A 13,675-nucleotide genomic window follows, 5' to 3' on the forward strand; every position below is an offset into this window, starting at 1 on the left:
GCTAATTTTCTTAAAACTCCAATAACACATTAAATTAATTCTCGCCCCCTCCTCCCAACAGCTATAATTTGGTGTCATTTCCTTTGTTCCTTCAAGCCTTTGAAAATATTGTTTAATAGACACCTCTTCCAGACTGTGTATAATGGAAAAAATGTAGGAAGAGCCGTTTTATTGCTATTATTTTGTGATGCACGCTACATTACAGAACCTCCTTGTGAGTTCGGGCCGTATCTTTGCCCTTTGTTCATCTGCCCCTGTGAAACCTGTGACCGCTCCGTGTATTTACATATAGCACGAGCCAAAACTATGCGTAACCCCGCTTTTATTTATGTGATTCAGGCTGTATTTGCATTTCGTACAAACGAAAATTCGTAATAGCGCACTCCCGTTGCCACGCTACTTCGGCACGGCGCCACTACTGTTTACAAATGCACATTACGAGCAGAATGGTGCAAAGATGATCCCCAGATAACAACTGCTCTCGTATAGTAAAATTTGCCAACCTTGTCACAGTGCACAGAGACGGTCACTGGCGACTGCGCTAGTTCACCTCGATGACCGCAGCCACTCCTCCTCAGCAGTCATCGCAGCACCACATTCGCTCACGAGGGGTCGCGCTCCGGCCGCTTTCGCAGACCATGCCACGTGAACTCATCGGAAGGGTTAGTTGCACGAATATCCTACAGTAGAATTTCGTTAAACGGAACCTCACGGAACCGGAGAAAATAGAGACGTTTAGCTTGTACGCTAATCCGGTAAACGGGAGCGGTTTGGGCGGGTTACCGGATGGTCGGGGCGTAAACGTGAGCGGTGAAGCCGCCTGGTGTTGTAGAGCTCAACCAGACAAACGCATAGCTAAAACTGCAGTAACTCACCATATCCTGCTTCGCCACTCGTGCAAATTTTTGTTCAGCGGCGTAATTGTGAATACGATTACGCCACTGTCTAATATTTACCCCAGCAGCTAAGCAGAATACAGTAATTAGCTCTGTGGTTGTGTGGTTGAGCTTTGCGCCACCAGCTGGCGCCACCGATCGGGCCGCTCACCTTTACGCCCCCGCTAAACCGGAAAACCGCCCGCGCTTTCCCGGATACCGGACGCGCTAAAAGTCCCTAATATGTTCCGGTTAACAGAAGTTCCGTTTACTGAGAAAGATGTGCAGATACGCCATCGTAACACGGTTAGATGCGTTAAGCACAAAAAAAAGCGAATGTAGCAGTTACTTTCGTCCCATTTGGGAGCGGTTGAAGGCAACAGGATTGATTAGGCTTCACTATAGTTTCAGTTTCGAAGAGGCTCCGGAGGCGTATCAATACAAAAACATGGCTCAGTCGATTGCCGAGTAACACACGTCGTGCAGGCAGAGTTCTAGTTATCGAACAGCTTGTTGTAAGCTTGGTGTCTTAAATTTCGGTTGTCCTTACTCTGGTCATTTATTTTAATCTATATTTTGGGGGGGATGCCACAAAGTTGTTCATGTCCATACCTGCTATGCAATAAACATCTATCAAATTTTGCCTGCTTGAGTCTGCCACCGCTCTTTAAAAATGGCTTTCCTGGATAAAACACAGCTAGATGCCTCAAGAAACTATATTTCAGATCCGGTCTCTTTCTAAAAAAATTATTTTGTGCTTGCTAGCTTCTGTGGTTCCGTTTACGCAGAGTTGAAAAATGTTGGTTGTGATTAAAAGAAACGTTTCCTTATTGCGATAGCGAATATATGGAAACCCCAAGCACATTTATGCTGTCGCCGTTGTCGTCGCCGTGATGTTCCATATAAAGTTCAAACAGGATAAGATCGTCGCCGCGCGCCGTACGCTGTATGTGCGAGTGAAAGCTTGAGAGGGTCAGGCGACGATCGTGGCTCAAACTGGCGCGCACAGGAAACCAGTGCGGAAACGCGCCGTCTTCTTTTTGCGCGAGAGGCACGGGAAGCACTAGAGGGGAGGGGGGGGGGGGTGTCCTACTCCGGCGGCTGCTGCCTACACTCTAAGAACAGTTTACACCCTATGGCTTGCCCCTTCTGCCACACAAAAATAATCGTCATCTGCCTTGATGCGTTTCCTTTCTTTATCGCTGCGAGCCCGGAACTTTCCAGTAACGAACGGCACGCGCGTTATCAGCATAGAACAGTTTACACCCTTTGGAGTGCCTCTTCAGATAACGCGCATGCCGTTCGTCACTGGAAAGTTCCGGGCTTGCAGCGATAAAGAAAGGAAACGCATCAAGGCAGATGACGATTATTTTTGTGTGGCAGAAGGGGCAAGCCAAAGGGTGTAAACTGTTCTTAGAGTGTACGCCGCGTCCGCGCGTCCGCCATATCTTGAAAGCGATCTGCGCTGTGGGCGAAGTGCATGCGCCGAGTGCCGGTAGCTTCGTATGCGCTGCGATTTCGACGTTTAGTTCTCGTTGAAGCTAGAGGCAACGCGAACGTCAATTCACTCGCTGCTGCTGCCGCCCTTCCTCACTCCAGCGTTTTGACAGCGAGTTTCCACGGTCATCGAGCGCGATGTGTTCATGTTCAGCTGTGCGCGCGTGACACCGTGCTTGTTAATTTATTCAGTAAGCGAATGTTTACAACTTCATAAGGCCGACGACACTACTATTCTTACTTATCTTTACTTCGCACAGCTGTCTACTAATTTACTATCGCAATCGATGCTTCGCCTTTCGGGAGAAACTGCGAGTTTTTTGGGGTTTTTTTTTTGCGCTACCAGAATACGTATTTAGACCAACCAATCTAGATGCAGTTCCATTTAGGCGACAAATCCGTCAAGCAATTTCCGTGTACTTAAAGATTCTGCTGTATACATATGTTGCGCTCACGAAGCTCAGATACATGCGGCGACTGTCAGGTTAGGCCAACATTAGGCAAAGGCAGTAAAGACCGTAAATGGGAATGGCCATCAAATAGCGGTGGCACTGTGCCACGCCATGTATTCGGTCACGCGCGCTGGTCGTTTTCCGCCATTCCGAGCGCGGACGCCGCTTTTCTCTCTGTTCGTTCTCCTGAAGTCATGCGTGCGCCTCGTGGAATTGTGCTTCGCGCAACCATCCTATGCATAAAAATAAAAAGAAACAATTCTGCGCACACTTATTACCATGTGTACAGTGCTCTGCGATTGAAACACGACACTCGGAGCGCATGGCTGCCCTCATTTTTCGCGTCACCAGTGGGCGCTGCGGGGACACCAAACTTAAAACCAAACCGACGCATTTGGATATCAAATGAAAGCGAGAGCCCTTTTTGTGATGCATTGCGACTACATTAGTGCCCCTCGACGATCGCCCAGCGCTCAGCGGCTGCTCGAAGAGAAACGGGCCGCCATTCTATTTTTTTTCCTTCTTTATTGCCGACTTCGACGTTCGATATCAAGGCTTACAAAGTGTTAACCATGCCAGCCACACTTTGACCATCACGGTAGTACAATATTTTCAGCGACACCCATTCATCGAGTGCAGACATCCATCGTGGTGGAACAGGCAGCTTTATACGCAGAGGTGCTTTATACGCATGCCTCTCACGCGTGCACAAGACTCTCACTGAAGTTCTCACCGGCAGCCATGCGATCAGAGTATCGCGTAATCGCCGAGCACTGAACATTCGTGTGTTGGTGGAGTACGCTCCACCGTAAGTGTAAAGCTCCACAAGGGGTGCAGCTTGACGAAATCAAATTGTAATCAAATCTTTTTTTTCCTAATCAACACTTAGACGAGAAAATTGATTTTTTTTTTCGAGGCCCACTCAGCAGAGCCGCTTGACGTGGGCCGTTGCTCTGTGGCCACTGCAAACGTCGCACCCGCCAACTATGCCATCGTCACTGCAAACATCGTCACACCCGCGACGATGTTCACGTCATCATTATCATATCTGATGATGATGATGATGATGATGATGATGATGATGATGTGAACACCACCCTTGGAAACGGAGGCGGTGGCACACGCTACAAAGCTATCATTTGAGGCGCTCCTCAAGCGGCCGTAAGGGGAACAAAAAGAACACAAATCTGGGCAAGTTGTATACATTCGTCAGTTCGAACAAAGCGCCAGATGACTTAAAACACGTAGCTCCGCCTTTCTACGTTCCTTGTCTGTTGGCACCTAACTAGGTCGGCTTTGCCGTGAAAACGAGCCCATTGTTGTAACCGGCAGTCTCTCGCTACGTCATCGCGCTCGATTTTCCTGTATAGCGTGTGTTAAAAGCGGATAATAAAACGAAAACAAAGCCTATTACACACCTTCGTAGTAGTTCCCGCTGCAAGTATACGTGGTGTTTCAGAATGTTGGCTTCCACGATTAGCTGTCCGGATTTCCGTCACACACTGCAGCTAGCTGCGCTCTTCTTCAATGTGTTCCTGGTACTTTTCCATGGCAAAACGGCACAAGCACACGACATTTTCACTCCAATGACTTTTTAGGCTACCCAAAGCGTAGGAGTTGTTCGGCACAACCCATCGCTTGTCCTTATGTAATGGCGGTCCTGTTTCAGCGCAGCGAAGAACGAGAGTATAGGCACGTGCGTAGCACGTCATTTGAAACACGCCAATTCGGGTTCAATTCCGCTGCGAACGTATCTTTTTTTTTCCTCGCTGGTACGGTTCACGCAGCATAATGGTGCGCCCGTGAGAGTTAAGCAGATTACACTGTGGCTTCCTTTAAGCTTCGGAAATGTATGTTTTCTTTTTGTAGCGTTGTTATTGCGATAGCAATTATATGGTTTTTGTGGGCCGACTTGCTTGAAAGCGTCAACACGCCACGTATGAACAGGTGGAGCTATATGGACGGCAACGCCAGAGCTTTGCCGAATCGTCCTTATCCATTGCATCCGCAACGAACGCTTTTACAAAACGTAACGACCTGCATAACTAAGGACTAATTCTGTCCCGGTTCTACTGTGACCCGCGCGATAAGCGACCTCTACAACGTAGTGACCTGTATGATTAATTTCGGAGGTTCCAGACACTTCATTATAACGCGTCTGACTTACTACGCGAGCATTTAACACATGATAATTGTACAGGTGCGGACAAAAGTAATTGGATCACGGTGGGTGTGGCCTAACTCTAGCAGCCTCGAGGGGAATCACAGCAAAAAAAAAAGAATGAAATCACGCATGCATGCGCGTAAGTCGGTGCTGATAGCCAGTACACCTCTCGATGTGTTCTTTCTCTACCTATTTTTTTTTTTGTACCTGCGGATCGCAACGTCGTTCGCAATTTCTCAGGACCGCGGTAGCTGCATTTCGATAGGCGCCAAAAACAAAAAACGCTTGTGTACAGCTTGCTTTCGGTGCATGTTAAATGTTAAACATTAATCCGGAGTACCTCACTACGGCATGCCTTATAATCTGATGGCGGTTATCGCACATAAAACACCAGAACTTAAGTTTCTGTGGCTGAAAACTCGTCATTGAGATAGCACTGACACCAGAGCTGTTTCTGTTTCTATACTCCAACTGCGGCGGCTCAGCGCGTCCGCGCGCGTCCTATGTTCGAGGAAATCTGCGCTGGGTTCGAAGGCTAGCCGACGGGATGCAGCTGATGGCTTCGAGTGTGCTCTGTTCTCGCGTGGCCCGTTCGCACTGAAGTGAGAGGCTGCACTAAGAGGAATTCGCTCGCCTCTGCTGCCGCTTTTCCTCATGCCAGTGTTCCGACAGCGAGTGTCCGCGGTCATCGAGTGAAATGTGTTCGCGATCGTGTGTTCGCCTTTGCGCACGGGGCAAGGTACTGGTTGATTTAGTTCGCAAGCGAAAGTTTGCGAACCTTATTTCCTATTGCTATCTAATAATTTGCAATCTAAACTAATGCTTCGCCTTCCGCGTAAGACTGACCTTTTTGGACTTCCTTCTTTCATACAGGATGCCTACAAGACGATACTGCCAGGCGTGGCTACGTGAGAAACAGCACCGGCGACCACAGCGGCCACGCTATTCTGACGTACGGACTAGACGGCGTCGGCTCTGGTCATCCAAGCAGCAACAACGCCCTGTGCTGTTCCATCACAGAAACTCGTGGATCCTGACATCTCGCCAAGCACGAGCTCTGATGCCAGTGGGCCGAGTGACTGCCGCTTGTCGGTCGGGACTCAGTACATGCTTTCTTTTTCGAGTCAAAGCAAGCGCCGCGGACAAGTTATTAGCTGACATGCCAGCAGTGCCGCTGCAGCACGTGATCACCTTGGGAGTCGTTGAAAATTGACGGCGTTGACTTTGGAATGACACGGCAAGGACGTACTGATCTCTATCGAACCAATGACTGCGCACCTGCTTCTGACGTCACCGGCATAAAAAGAAACTGAACTCTTACCGTGCCGCTGTGATGGTTCCGTTTTCAGAGTGATGTGATGACAGAGTGTGTAGTGACAGTATTGTGACAAGAAGAAGCGTTGCGTGAAGATTCCCGGCACAGACTGCATCGTTCGTTTTCATTATTTTGATTTCTTGAGTTCTTCATAAAAAGTTCAAACAGAAAAAGAGAGAAGTTGCTTTTACGTACATTACACGTGCATGTTCGATGTTAATTTTTTTGAAATGGTGATGCCGTACTGGACGTTATTATTATTTTATATGAAAACACGCATGCAATGTAAAGAGAGGGTAATAGGGAAGGAACAGGCTGGCAACTAGCTGCCACCTAGAGGGTCGCAAAGCCTGCCTACTCTTTAGGAAGGAGGGAGTAGAAAAGGAAGTTGATAAAGAAGGGGAGTTATCCAGAGAATCCGCCAAGAGCGATGTCCATTCGTCGGCCCTTGCAAACGGGCTACGCGTTGTCTTCTGGCAAGCTTAAGGGGCCCTGAACCAGCCCTCGGGCTTGATGAAATAACATAGTCCGCGGATGGCATACGCTGCTGTGAACATCTCAGCCAAACTATGCTGTCGTACGCGGTACGCGAAGCTAGCTAGCGGATCGCGAAGTCACCTTTCTCTCACACGCTCTCCTTTCAACAGAAGGCCCTGTCCTCACTCTCTTCTAGACGCACTATTTCGTCATTCCATTAGACGGCTGCTGTTGGCCGATAGCACTGACATCAAGCTGCGGTCGGCTACATGGCGTAGATACCGCGGCCACCGCGGGGTGCCGCCACGAGTCCACTGGCTAAGCGCACTGCGGCTCGCTTAGGACAACCGCGTTGGGCTTATGCTGTACGCGTCGTAGGCATCAAAACTGCGGCGTAGCCTTCTCAGTGCAAGGCAATGAAGAAGCAGCGGTAGCACAGCGGAGGCCGTGTTTGATTGCCAATAGAGAGCTTTAGATTAGGTGAGGCAAGCGGCTTGCGTACAAAACAAGGGGCGGCGGTACTGCGCATGCGCAGTACCGTGGCCCTTAGTTCTTGCGTGTGCAAGGCGCTTGCATCCCTAATCTAAAGCTCGCTTCTGCTGAACGCATTGGAGTACTTTTTGCGGCAAAGTATTTCTGAAATAGCCTACTTTCACTTCAAATACCAGTTCTCCACTTCGATAAAAAGTGGTTCAGTGCTCCTTTAAAAGCAAATCCGTCGGTCTGAGGGTGAAATGTGGACATCAGCTATAGCAGGAGCGCCTCTATTACGAATAGTATATACATTTGTAATATATTTTGTGATGTTGCGCAGCAAAGGCCACCGAATCTGTCGGCTTGTTGTGTTTCCGAGAAAGCTTTACCGCAGGAGTTGTCTGAACATATGGAAACAGAAATTGTTTATGTCAGCTTTCACTGCACAATATTTTATAAGGATTGTTACCGTTAAAAAAAAAAGACTACAAACTGCAGGCAGCAGATTGTAGTCTTGTAGCCTCCCAGCATGAATTTTACAACTGGCTAACTCAGCGATAAAAAAAATCGTATTGTGGTTCTGTATGCTGCCCATACTGAGACATCTAAAGCGCACGCAACTAATGCACTAAACACTGCTCTGAAATATGCCAGTGTTTAGTGACCACGTACTTTGCAGCCAAATTAACCCTACATTACTTTAAGGTCACATTCAATGACAGCTATGAATCGCTTCATCCAAGGTTTTCCTCTTGCAGTGAGAAAGGCAGAATGTCATATGAGCAATGATAGCTTACACAAAATTTCAAATGCGACCTCCAAGTGGAGAAAGGTGCGCAGGAAAAAAAAAAGATTCCTATGCTCGGAACAAAGCCCACTATACATTGACTTCACACTACTCCGTTACAACACGGCAAGCGGCACAGCTGTCTTGACAGTCGCAAGGGTTAATGCAACACCGAAACCATTCAGTAAAAATAGAATGAAGGCCAACTAATTGTTAACGTATCTTATTTAAACAATTGTTTTACATAATTTTTATGCATTAAACCAACACAATACATATATATACGCAAACAAAAGTAATGTAAAGTTCGCCATGGTTCGCGGATGTGTTTTTTACATTTCACACAGGAACATTTAAATTGCAGGTTCTATTTACCTAATGTGCAAAGGTGATAACTTCTCTACACACAATGTAGCATTCAGTGCCCGTGAGATTTCTGAACCACTTTGAAAGTTCAATTTTCATGAAATGTTGCATATGAATGCTCATGAGATGCTGATGATTTTGTTTTACTCCCTGGTATGACTCCTCTTCAAACAGCACATGAACTTTTGCTCGTTACTGTCATAATTGTAAAAAAGTGGTCTCAGCAGCAGGCTACCGCTACCTTCGGCGACCGCACTTGTTTGTTGCCTGCCGTTGGTGCAATCTACATTGCCGTACTAGGCTACCTGAATGGTCTCCCCCCTCATCGCAGCACCGTGGAGGGTGGGGACATTCTTTGAAGCCTCGAACGGTTTTAACGCGACAGCGTTAAGGAGCTCATGTCGCAGAAAAGTCGGCGTCGTCGGTGTCGGCGGCGTTGGCCGTGAGCGATAAATCCCAGCAGGCACTTCATGAATAAAAAACAACTTGCAAGATGGGCTGGGTGGGAATCGAACCAGGGTCTCCGGAGTGTGAGACGGAAACGCTACCACTGAGCAACGAGTTTTTTTTTCTTTATTTCACTGAGCCACGAGTTCGATGCTTCAAGGCGGTACAAAAGCGCCTCTAGTGAATGCGGTGTTGCCTTAGAAACGAGCTGTTTCTAAGGCTCAGGCGTGCGTCGCTTGCTCAGGCGCACATTTTTTAACGACGGCTGCCGCCATTGCGGATCTCACTTCGCCAGGCGACAGTTGCGAGGAAGGAGCTGCGGCCGCTCCACTTTTCAGCGAAATCACTGGCTGCTGTGTGCCCACGTGCCCGAAAAATTCCAGAAATGGCTGGAAACGTTACCGTTTTCCAACACAGCCCAAGAGAAAGCTGCAGTGAATCGTGAAGATTAGGCGGGTCCTCGCCGACATGCTGCCGAAAGGTAAATAAGAGCGCGGAGTAGGGGAGGCCCATGTCATCAATGACCCGGACATTTTATTCGTCGAAGAACTTGAAACAAATGAATGCAATATCATATTCTGCATGGGCGGCTTTCCTTTAAAAGGGATGCTGCCAGCTGATTAAGGATATGATTTTTGCAAGGAGGATATTATCAGACAAAATGATGATTGTCGGAGCGATACAAGACACAGCGTCAATGAAGTTCAATACGCGTCAGCGATGCTTCACTGCTGATTCGATAGGGCACTTTCATATGTAAAGGAAGTTCAAGAATGGAGGAGGTCTGTGACAGTAGCAACATGGTTATTGATCTATTTCCTTTTCTTCCCTCCTAGAGACCTGTAAGAAGTTCTTCCTCTCGATTGTCGCCCCCCCCCCCCCCAAAAAAAAGTAATTCGCAGTTCCACCCGAATCGAGAAGCACCGATTGCGATAGCAAATTAGTAAATAGTTGTACGAAGTAAGGATAGTAGTTTTATCGGCTGCATAAACATGTAAACATTTGCTTACTAACTAAATTAAGAATTACGGAATATCTAAACGGGGCTCAACGAGGACGTAGAAACAGACACATGGAGACAGCACTGCCTCTGTGTCTGCTTCTTTCTACGTCCTTGTTCAGTCGCGCTTACACAGTCTATCATGGATTCAAACCAACTAGCCCGTCAACGTGTATTAACTAAATTGACCAGCACGGTCTCATGCGCACACAGGTAAACATGAACACACATCACTCGATGATAGCAGAAACTGTCTGTGAAAACGCTGGAGTTAGGAATCGCGGCAGCAGCCACGAGCCAATTGACCTCCGTGCATCTGTCGCTTCAACGCGTATATGAAACATCCAAAGCACAGCGCATACGAAGCTACCGGCACTACGCGCACTCTGCAAAAATATCAGATCGCTTTGAATATTGAGCCCGCACGGGGACGCACTTTAACCACTTCGGAGACCGCTTTCAAGACACGAACGCCGGCAACGCGTCCCTGTGGCGACCGCCGAAGGCGTCTACTACGACCAGCGCGACTCGCGCGGCCAACGCCGCAGTAGACGCAGCGGTTGTCTCGACCACGACCTACTGGAACTCCAGACCTGCACAGATATCCGGCTTCTATGGGAGCAGCTTGCGCCCACTTTCGTTCAACCGACTGCCGTAGGTGGCGCTTTTATAACCTGTTCGTCTGCTACGCGGTGGGCGGTTGTGCGGCGTTGTAAGTAGTGCGGCAGCTGTTGTGTTGCGACGAACTGCTTCTCTAGTTGATGATTTTTGCTAACACAGTGTCAGAGATGTCACAAGGCTTTGATCGGTCACTTGGCTCCAAAAGTTGACTCCCCGAACCTAAAAAATGTCGGAGCGTGTAGTCCGCTGCTCTCTAAAATAGCGTTAAATAGCCGCTCCCACTGCCTTTTTCAAGGAGATTATTATAAATCGCATTGTGTATAGAGTTCGCAACGTACCCAACAGTTTCATTGTACACGTTGTAAAATTCGCGTCTGCGCTCTTTAGAAACTTGAAGCCACCGTAATGTTCGACGACAGAACGATTACTACTCATTTTAACTCTTAAAAGTTGTCCGTGAATGCGTCACGAGTTCAAAAAGTGAATTACGCACACAGCTTCACTGCGTACGTATCTTCAGCACCACCGTTATGCTGCCGCCGTACTACGCGGAAAAGCTAGCTTTACAGTTTGAAAAGAGTTCCGTGACACGATTTTTAAGGCCTGCACTGCAGCACGTTTTAAAGCACTGGGATCGCTTAGTTTTTTGCAAGCTTTCTACTGAGCTAGACATCCAACGATATTAAAAACAAGATATGCTCACCTTCCCTTGAAACAGAATCGATCAGACTATTGCACATATCGGATGGAGGACTTACTAGTGAATACTTTTACTATATTTTTACCAGATCGTCTTCCTTTCACTACGGCACACAGCAGTAAATCCTAGTGTCATCTACGACATTAGGCTGTCTGTGATCAACTAAAGAAAGCTAGATTATCCTATGAATCTTTTTAAACAATTTTTCCAGTCTCTTAAGGAGGCTAGGAAAGTGAAATTTATGCCGTTGATCTAGCATTGCAGCGGCCACTTATGCTCGTTGTTTACATTTCTTGCACCGCTCATCCTCTTCTAGTTTCACTATTCAAACGCAAAGCATTCGCAAATATGTCTTCTTTTGTATATTTGTGAATTTATTCATTTACCGCCAAAACAAGCGCTTTGTGCCTGCCGAAATGGCAAGACAAGCGCTGAACAGATCGCAGTAGCAGACGACAGCGAACAGGTTATGACTAGCGCCACTCTGCTCGTACGTTCTTTCCCTAGCGGCGAAAGGGGCGAACTAGACTAGGCGTGCTGGAGGAGGGAGATCTGTGCAGGTCTGTAGTTCAGTAGGTCGTGGTCTCGACTCTGTACAGATCGGCGGGTAAGGAGAAGACGAGGCAGCCGCCGGAGAAGAACTCCCCGCCTCCCTCGCCTCACCGCCCTGCCTCGCGCGCCACAGGAGAGGGCACGCATCTAGGCCGCGTTTTATGCGAAGCATATTACTAGAGCTCAACCCTGCTCCTCAGGCGCGGCGGTGTCGCCTTCAATACCACGTGACACCGTGACGTCACGACAGAGGAGAAACGGGGCTCCAACTCGCGCCGTCACTCGCGGCGTCGCGGCGGTATATAAGCAGCTGCGCTTGCCTCTGCTAGACACTCGCGAGGTGAGATGCCTCCTGGAGACAGAGCTGCTCGTAGGAATGAGAAGCGAAGGTTGCGGCGTGCTACAGAGACTGTTTCTAGGTGGCTTTGCTACGGCGCAGCGGCTACGCGCCCCGCATCGGACGCGGTGAGCGTCGAGCAACGCAGCGTTCGGCGCGACTACGAAATGTGCGCCTGAGCCGACGCCGACGACACCGGCTTTTCTGCGACACGAGCTCCTTAACGCTGTCGCGTTAAAATAAAGGCTAGTATGCTTCGCATCCTGGGCTTAATCTTAGCTAAGCCACAGCCATTTTTTTTCGCTCGTGCACGCGAGATTGAACCGTGTTCGCAGGCTCCCCCTCGCACACGCTTTCGCGCCTATGGAACCTCACGGCGACGGCGACGGCAGAATGCGCCTGGAGTGTCCATATCGCAAAAAAGAAGGCAAAATTCATTTATGTGGACGCAGTTTCGCACTCTCCGTCAGCTTAAACAGAAAAAATTGGCAGGGGCTTAGCTCGGCTATGCCAGGATATACGTAGCGAACGCTAAGGCATAGCATGGTTGGCCTTGGTTAATCTTGATTGCAAGTCCAGGTTAGTCTGGTTGTCTAGCTATGTTGCGGCGCTTAGCCAGTCGTTCGGCGCGCTGTTCGTCTGTTTCCCGGGCGATTCGTTTCCTCTTCATCTCCTTCCGATGTCGATTCCAGGCATCCTCCTGCTTATCAGAATTGTCGCCGTCCATACTGCCGCCTCAACTGTGCTTGCGGCGCACGCGAGCTCTCCTTTTCAATCCTGCGACATGTTATCAGGCATGCGACGCAGCTGGCGAAGCGAGCGGAGGCGAGCGCAACGACGAGGAACGCGCTGGGACGTCATACCAAACGACGGGCGCGGAAAGGCGCGGCGCTGCGCAGCGGCGGGACACCTGTGGCTCGGTGCTACTAGTGGCGCATGCGCAGTAGTGACTAGGGAGCGAGCGAGAGAGAGAAATATCCGCGGTGAGGCGCGCGTTGTGACATCATGTGCCTCCTCGGAGCAAGTTCGTAGCCAGTAAAGCTTTAAAAAGAGCGATCTGCTACACCTTGACGCTCCCTCCGTCAAGATTTGTCAGAGCTACGAGTGTACGCACCATAGGTGGTGAAAGAAACGAGGCTTAAACCGTGTGAGATGGGTCCCAAGCGCACGATGAGGAAAGTTATACCGAGCGGCTGAGAGGCCGCACGGCCACCGAGGAGTACCCTGAGGAGATGGTTCGAGGACAGCGTGCAACAGCTAAATTAACGTAGTTTGAGCCTGCAAACAGTCTATGAGCACAAACATGATTATTCTGACCGGCCTCTTTTGCGCTAAATGCCTTTGATTGCAAAAAAAACTCATGATTTTCGCACGCTCCGGCAGTGCGCTCCGCAGGGTGTGAGATACGTAATGACGGACGTAGTAGCCGATGAGGCAGTCGTCCCCACCCCAGGGTGTACTTTAATACTTTTGTCTAGTGCAATCACGAATATTCTACCCAACCCTGTACTGAGCGGCGGCGAGGGAGAGACCATTCAGGTACCCTAAGAGGTTATGCTAAGAAGCACTAAAATCCCTTAAACTTCGTAAAGTAGCGACACTCTTCTCCTC

At 48.9% G+C, this 13,675-nt stretch overlaps 1 protein-coding gene across 6 annotated transcripts in view; it reads right to left on the minus strand.

Moving 5' to 3' along the window:
• LOC139050283 (calcium permeable stress-gated cation channel 1-like) overlaps nucleotides 1-5,963 on the minus strand; it is a 148,374-nt gene extending 142,411 nt beyond the window's left edge. For 3 of the 6 annotated variants that reach the window (XM_070526499.1, XM_070526498.1, XM_070526500.1), the window contains exon 1: nucleotides 4,243-4,581. The gene's annotated coding sequence lies outside the window, so the exon portion shown is untranslated. Of the gene's footprint in view, nucleotides 1-4,242; nucleotides 4,582-5,834 lie in introns of those variants that run through there. The other 3 variants (XM_070526496.1, XM_070526493.1, XM_070526495.1) reach the window with 2 other exon arrangements.
• Nucleotides 5,964-13,675: the final 7,712 nt, after the last annotated feature.

Source organism: Dermacentor albipictus, chromosome 10 (genome assembly GCF_038994185.2).
Source record: "Dermacentor albipictus isolate Rhodes 1998 colony chromosome 10, USDA_Dalb.pri_finalv2, whole genome shotgun sequence".
NCBI lineage: Eukaryota > Metazoa > Arthropoda > Arachnida > Ixodida > Ixodidae > Dermacentor > Dermacentor albipictus.